At 66.4% G+C, this 7213-nt stretch overlaps 2 long non-coding RNA genes across 2 annotated transcripts; both read right to left on the bottom strand.

Moving 5' to 3' along the window:
- Positions 1–810: 810 nt before the first annotated feature.
- On the bottom strand, positions 811–4053 carry LOC309820117. The gene is made up of 3 exons (XR_014296486.1): positions 2618–4053; positions 1876–2067; positions 811–1078 (listed from the first exon to the last, which is right to left on the bottom strand). It is a non-coding gene; the product is annotated as an uncharacterized lncRNA (long non-coding RNA).
- A 723-nt stretch (positions 4054–4776) lies between these two features.
- LOC309820118 lies at positions 4777–6057 on the bottom strand. The gene is made up of 3 exons (XR_014296487.1): positions 5750–6057; positions 5298–5500; positions 4777–4878 (listed from the first exon to the last, which is right to left on the bottom strand). It is a non-coding gene; the product is annotated as an uncharacterized lncRNA (long non-coding RNA).
- Between the last annotated feature and the right edge of the window lie 1156 nt (positions 6058–7213).

The raw sequence follows: 7213 nt of genomic DNA, 5'->3' as shown, positions 1-7213 counted from the left end.
GGGCCCCGTGGAGAGCGGGGGCCACCAGGAGAGTGGGGGTGTGGGGGGATGGGCCCCGTGGGGTGGTACCACATGGCCAGTGGCCCGGGGCGGGTCAGCGGGCAGCTCACTGCCAGGTTTTCTGGGCAGTAAGTTCAGCCTGGGGGAGGGGGGCAGAGAGAGAGACAGAGACAGAGAGATGCAGACAGAGAAGGAGGGGGTTGGGGAGAAGGGGGGAGAGCACGCTTTCCTCCTCCGTTAGGAAGGTCACCAGGGTTTGCAGCCCTGTGCCGCTCCGGCCCGTGGAGCGTGTAGGGACCGGGTCAGTCCAGGTCTCTGTGGGGTGGCCCTGTCCACCGGGAGGGTGGCCGGCCCCGCAGGGCCCAGAGGCAGAGCAGCGTGACTGTGGCCGAGTGTGGCTGGGGTGAGGCTCGGCCCCGAGGCCCCGGGGCCACGACAGAGGCCGTGCCCAGCTCCCGGGTCTGCAGGGAGTGGCCGTCGTTCCAGGTGGTGACCACAGCCCTTGACCCCTGAGCGCTTCCGACTCGCCTCACGGGATGGGACTTGGGTCTCCGAGTTACAGTGGCTTCGACACAGTGAACGTTCATTTCTCTCTCACCGCGTGGCACGGGAGGCCATGCTGGCGTGCGTTCATTCATTCATTCCTGTGAGCCCTGTACCCTGGGCGGAGGTGTCCTACAGAACGTCTGTGCTGTCCGTACGGCGGCCATTGGCCACAGGTGCCCACTGACCGCTTGAAATGCAGCCAGTGCAACCCAGGAGCTGGATTTAACTTTTAAATTTTTTAATTAATTTAAATTTAAGCTTAACTGACCACGTGTGCTTAGCAGCTGCTGAGTCAGACAGTCCAGGAGCTGGGGACACAGCAAAGGAGAAAACAGAACCCCGGGACCTCGGGGCTTCTGTCCAGGAGATGACAGGTGGTGGACCAGGGGCAGCTGTGACACCGTGACATCGTGACACTGTGAGGCTGTGACACCGTGACGGCCGTGCTGCGGACCGGCTTGTGTCCCCAACATTCTTCTATCGGAGCCCTGAGCCCCAGGACCTCAGAATGTGACTGTCTTTGGAGACGGGCCTGTAAACAGGCAATTAAGGTAGAGGAGGTCACTAGAGTGGCGCTCGTCGCACCCGTCCCTACAAGAGGAGCTCAGGACACAGACGCGCGCAGAGGGACGACCGCAGGAGGACACAGGTGCTCGTTACGCGTGAGCGGGTCGCGGCCTCCGTCCCCGTAGGCGGGCCTGTCTCAGCTCAGCCTCCTTGCCGACCCGGGCCCCGCCCCCTGCCGGCCACCTGAGCCCTCCCCCGGGCCGGGCTCCTGTTCTTGTCGCCTGGAAACCCGAGCGCTCCTTCCGCCTGGATTAGACTGAGCAGAGCAGGCGGTACCGTGCTTACGAGCAAAGGCCAAGGCCGTGCCGGGCACACTGGGCAGCCGCTGAGCCCTCATCCCCTGTTACCAAAGGCCACCTCCCTGGGGGGGGGCGGGAGGGGCCGTGAAGCTGGCAGGTGAGGCCAGCAGCCCACCTCCGTCCCACCCACCTGTGTCCACTGGCCTGGGGTGTTAGAGAGCCGAGGGGACCAGACACAGATGTGCCCGTGTTCAGAGAGCGGTCAGCGTTTGCCCCCGGGACCTCAGGGGCCCCTGGGCCACAGCACGGGTGGAGCCGGCTGCCGCCAGGCTGCCCGCGCCGCACAGGCCACGGCTCCCCTACCTGGGCAGGGGCTGCAGGTCCTGAGCGCCTGGTGCTCCCCCGAGCAGATGGCACAAGGCGAGACCCCTGCCTCCGGTGGACAAGGTCCCTGTGGTGGCCTGCAGGGCGTGGGCACCTGCCCACCGCACGCCCTCTGCGGGGTCCCGACCTTCAAACCTGCCTGGTCCTTGCCGCCCTGCAGGGTTTCGCCGTCCGACGCGCGTAGTGCCTGCAGGTCCTCACGGCGCCCCTGACGAGAGCAGTGTTGCCACGGGTCTGCTGAGGGTGGCTGCCTCGGGGCGCCGACCGCTGCAGGGAAGCCCCGATCACACCTCGGTCTGAAACGCTGGGCTGAGGTGTCTGTGCCCGCTGCCTACGATGAATTGAGACGAGGATGTGCCGGGGGCCGCGGCGCGTCTGTGGCCAGAGGTCTTAGCTGCGCACTTCCCGGGCCTGGTGGCCGGAAGCATGGGCACTCAGGGGGTCCTGGAAACGCGCTTTAAGGGCAGATCGTGAGGGCCTCAGAACGTGGGGGGCTGGGACGACGGGGAGGGGCGCTCACGGATGCACGTAAGATGAGCAGACCCGCGGTGGGGGACTCAGGTCGCGGATGCGGAGCCTGGCTGCCCAGGGGTCCAGCGAGGCCTCTCCGCCCGTCTGGGACCACGTGTCAGAGAGCCTTGTCTGCTGGGCGGGCCAGGCCTCACTGCCCCCAAGTCTCTGCCGGGCTGTGCCCCCCACGGGGGGGCCGGGGGCTCAGGGCACTCGCTGCTTTCTGCACTGCCCACCCTGCGTGCACGGCCCTCAGCCCCTGCTCTGGGCATGTGTGTGGGACCCGGTTCTGAGGCTATTAGTGGGCCGAATGGTGATCCCAAAAGATGTGTCCTTTGCCCTGACCCCCGGTTCCTGTGATGGGACCTTACCGGGAAAAGGGTCTTTGCAGATGTGATTAAGGGTCTGGAGATGAGGTCATCCTGGGTTACCCGAGGGCCCTGAATCCAAGACATGTGTCCTTAAGAGACACAGAGGGGAAGAGACAGGCCCACAGAAGAGAGGCCACGTGAAGACGGAGGCACAGGCTGGAGGGACGCGGCCACGAGCCCAGGACCGCCTGGAGCCTCAGAAGCTGGACGAGGCGGGAAGGACCCTCCCCCAGAGCCTCTGGAGGGAGCAGTCTGCGACACCGCGCCATCAGACTTCCAGCCCCGGAGCCGGGAGCCGACGTTTCTGAGTTAAGCCACCGGCTCCTGGTTCCGGGTCACAGCAGCTGCAGGACCCTCACACGGGCTCTTGAGCGGTGCCACTGGGGGCCAGATGGGTTTGCCTGGAGGTGTCTCTGGGGCTCCCTGAGCCCCCTGGGTGCAGAGGAGACTAGGCACAACGCCTGCGCCTGCCTCCCCAGACTTCCGAGGGCAGCCCCGCCGTGTGGCATCGTCGTGGCTTCGTGTGGCCGCCATCCGGGGGTCTTCCGTTCGCTGCTCTGGGCACCTGGTTTGGCCTGCGGGCAGCGCCACCGTCTGCATCTACAGAGCTGGAGGGGGAGCCAGGGGGCAGCAGGCCCCAGCCTGCACCCACAGCCCGTCCTGGAGCGCCCACCCTGCAGCCCAGGAGCCCTGCACATCCTCCCCGAGAACCACGGACCCGCCTTCCCTGGGGCTCACAGGGCTTCCTGAGGCGGCCCCAGTGTTACCCCAAAACCGGGTCCGCCTCTTGGTGGGTGCTGAGCCCAAAGGCACAACCAAGCCAGAGGGCGGGAGAGGAAGGATGTGTTACTGCTTGCGGCAATAAGGAGAACACCCGGGATCTTCCCCAAAGCAGGGTCTCCCCGAAAAGCAAGATTGGGGCAGTTTCAAGTGAACGGGACATGCATTTCCCGGAAGGGGCTTGAGCAGAGGAGAGATCAGCACAGAGCTGGGGCAGGTATTGAAGTCGGGCGGGTCCGCATCATCACGCTGTCCCTCCTCCGCTGGGTGGGGGCCGCAGTTCCTGCAGGACCACTCAGAGGCTGGATCAGGCTGTGGTGTACGTCCCTCGAGGAGGAACTAGGGATGAACGGAACTGGCGTTCCTTGAACTCCTGTTCCTTGACTACTGTCGTTTGTTCCGACGTTCCCTCACTTCCCTAAAGGTCACTGATTACCGAGACCTGTCCAAGGGCAGGCACTGTGGCCAGGCTTCAGTGACGAAGTGGCTTAGGCCAAAAAACATCTTCTCTGAGGTCAAGGAAGCCGTGCCTGGTTCTCTGTCTTCAGGGACTCCCACTGTCTGCTTACACCAGGAGGAGGGGGCTGGACCCGCTCCCAAGCGGCCCTGGAACCAGTGGGAGGGGATCGTTGTGTCCTGGAGCCGGTGGGCTGGACAGTGAGAGAGCGGGACTGAGGGGTGACCCGAGGAGCTCACAGAGGCTGCGACCTGGCGAGTGGCGGAGCGCCACCCCCAACCGGTGCCCTGCAGCCTCGCCACCCCCAGTGCCACTCGGTGATCCGCAGCCTTCAGAGCAGCCCTGCAGGAGGGACCCCCACCGGCTCCCCGTGGCCAAAGCGCCCTCCCACGCAGACCCTTGTTCAGACCCAGGGGTCCCCCCCCGGCGCCTCGGCCGAGCGCCCCTCACGGTGTCCACGGGGACGCGGCACCGAGCACAGGCCGTGAGTGTTCTCGCATCAGCTGCCGGCTTGCAGGGACAAAGGTGTCCCCTGGAATTCAGCGGGGCCGTGTCCGTCCCTGGCCGCTGTGTCCTGTCCCGGCGGTGACCGCGGGCGGCGTGAAGTTGGTTCACATTTGGGAACAGACTCGCTCTGCGCGGAAGCTGGTCGTGACCCGGAACCTGTGGGGCGAGTGTCTCGCCCGCCCGCCCGCCCGCTGCTGCGGCAGCACGGGGGCGGCTCCAGGGTTGCCAGTGATGATGTCAGGGGCAGACGGGACAACGGTCCTGGGGATGCGGAGGGCGCCGCCCCAGGCTGAGGCCACCGCAGCATCCTTGGCACGGAGCGCGTGCGCGAGAGGAGCTGGGTGAGGACCCGCGGGTGCCGTCTGCCCAAGCGGGGAGGTGGTGCCTGGGTGGGGCAGTGGGCGCCTCGTTCTCACTCACTCTTATTTGACGGCAAAGGGCGCTCGCAGGGCTTGCTGATGGCAGTCCCACCACTCGCGGTGGTGCCGACTGGCGCCTCTCATGGGTGACGGGATGCCTGTGGGCGAGCCCTCCCCACCGGAAGGCCCTCGAATCAGTGCAACCCCCGGAGGGAGCGGCCCCGCCGCAAGCAGCCTCAGAGGGGCCCTGCGTTGTCCAGGTAAAGCCTGGTTGACCCCGGGGGGGCACCTTCACTGGCTTCAGAGGCCGGGAGGGTGTGGGGCCCGGCAGAGGCCGCTGGTGGCCCGAGCACAGGGAGTGAGGGTGGCAGGCGGACCTCGGACTGGCTGAGGCCCCAGAGCCGCCCAGCACAGTGGGGTTGCCCCGTGGAGGCCAGTGGTTTCTCCCGGAGCGGCACCTGCCCGGGCGTCATAAGCTTCAACCTGGCGATTATCCCCAACCTAAAGGCAGGTCGCGAAGTGGGGGTGCAAAACGTCCCTGGTCTCAGAAGCGGGGCCGGGGGGATGGATTGCCTACCGCGTGCGGGGCCCTGATCTGACTGCCGCGGGCACAGCTCAGATGTCGGTGCCCGGCCGTCTCCCCGCTCCGTCCTGACCGTGGGTTCTGATGATGCTCTGGGGTGAGAAGGGGGGCCTCAGCTGCAAGGGCCACTTCCAGGAAGATGTGTCCTTGGCTGCCAAGTGCAAAGGCCCTGGGGCAGTGCCGGCTCCAGGATGGGGCTGTGGATGTGAGTGAAGACCTGCTGAGCTCACAGGGTGAGGGGGCGGCCCCGCCAATCCCTTGTTCGGCAGAAAACCCCAGGCGGGCGCGGGGGAGAGCATCCCAGCCGAGAGCGGGCACGGGTGCCCTGACAGGGGCCGTGGCCCAGGGAGGCCGAGGGGGGCTGGAAGGTGGCGTCCCACAAGCTTGGTGAGGGGAGCGCTGAGCCTCTGTGGTCGGTCCTGAGCTGGAAGAAGACTGGTGCTGACCGGGGCCCGTCGCTGCCGAGGCTGCAGTTCGGCTTCTGGGCTGGTGGCTGCAGAGGTCGTGGGCCGAGGAGCCGTGGTCACCTGTGGTCCGGCTGCCGTGCGCTCGGTGTCTCTGGGGCAGGTGACGGGGCTGCGTGCGGAGCGGGACTCGAATGTTCCGGCTGTTGGCACGTTTTTAGGTTTCCGGAGGGGAACACGTGGCCCTGCCTGTGTGGGGTGGACACAGGGGAGCTGGAACCTCGTGATGGCCAAGGGAGAGTTGCCAGCCGGGTGGTGGGGCTCACCGAGAGGCACTTAGTCCGGAACAAAGTCCCTGCAGCTGCAGGCACCCGGGCGTGACTTGAAGGGTGAGGCCTGGGCCTGGGGACGCAGGTGTCAGCCTCCACGGCAGACCCGCCAAACAGCAACTGGAGGGAGCCAGGCCGGCCGCCGGCTTGGAGAATTCACACCCCCGACCTGTGAGCTGGCCAGGCGGCCCGTGTCGACCGCTTTCTCTTTCACTCTCTGGGCCTTGATCGCCTCTCTCCCAGGTCCCTGGCCTCCTTGCGATAGGAGGGTGCGATTCTGTTCCGAGGAAAAGTCCCCACGGATGCTGAGTCATGAGTCACCCGCGGTGTAACCGGCAGAGCAGCTCGGTCCCCACACAGGCCCCTGGGAGGGTGTGAGGAGCTGATTTCACCCGGCCGGGCGTGGTCACAGCCCCGGTCACAGCTCCAGTCACAGCCCCGGCCACGGCTGTGGGCACGGCTGCGGGCACGGCTGCGGTCACAGCCCCGGCCACGGCCACGGTCACGGTCATGGTCCTACAATCCCAGACGCCCTCGGCATCTCGCGGAGGCCTGCGGGTCTGGAGAAGGATCCTTCCTTTTCCCCTGCGGGTTCGCCGAGGTAGTGGAAACACACCCCAGACACAGGTGCCCTTTGCCCTCGTCTTCCCTCCAGTCCTGGGGCTGGGCAGGGCAGGCACTGGAGGCCGTCCAGCTCTGCCGGTGCCCATTCTGTTGTCCAGACCCCGCTGTTCCTCTCTCCAGGCTCCCCTCCCGGCCACCCCCGGCTCACCGCTGCCCCAGGGGTCCCACACCTGCCCCAGGGGCACAGCCCCACACCCTGATGTCCAGCTGGGAAGCTTGGCCTGCCTTCCCCACCCCCTCAAGGACCCACTCATCTCCTGGCCCTGGGCAGCAGTGCGCGTCCAGCAGGGGCCAGGAAGGATGCCTGCGGTGAGCGGGAGACTGGGCCAGTGCTGGCACTGCTGTTGAGCACACCCACATTGCTGTGCAGCCATCACCACCATCCTCTCCAGAACTTTCTCATCTTCCTAAGCCGATCCTGTGCACCCGTTGAACACTAGCTCCTCCTCCCCCTCCCCCGGCCCCCGGCCCCGCCGTCCTCCTCTGTCTCCAGGAATCTGACTCCTCTGGGTCCCTTACGTGAGTGGAATCCTACAGGATCTGTCCTTCTGTG

The sequence above is a fragment of the Grampus griseus genome (genome assembly GCF_964374135.1).
Source record: "Grampus griseus genome assembly, chromosome: 3".
Lineage (NCBI taxonomy): Eukaryota > Metazoa > Chordata > Mammalia > Artiodactyla > Delphinidae > Grampus > Grampus griseus.
This window is presented reverse-complemented; position numbering and strand designations above follow the sequence as displayed.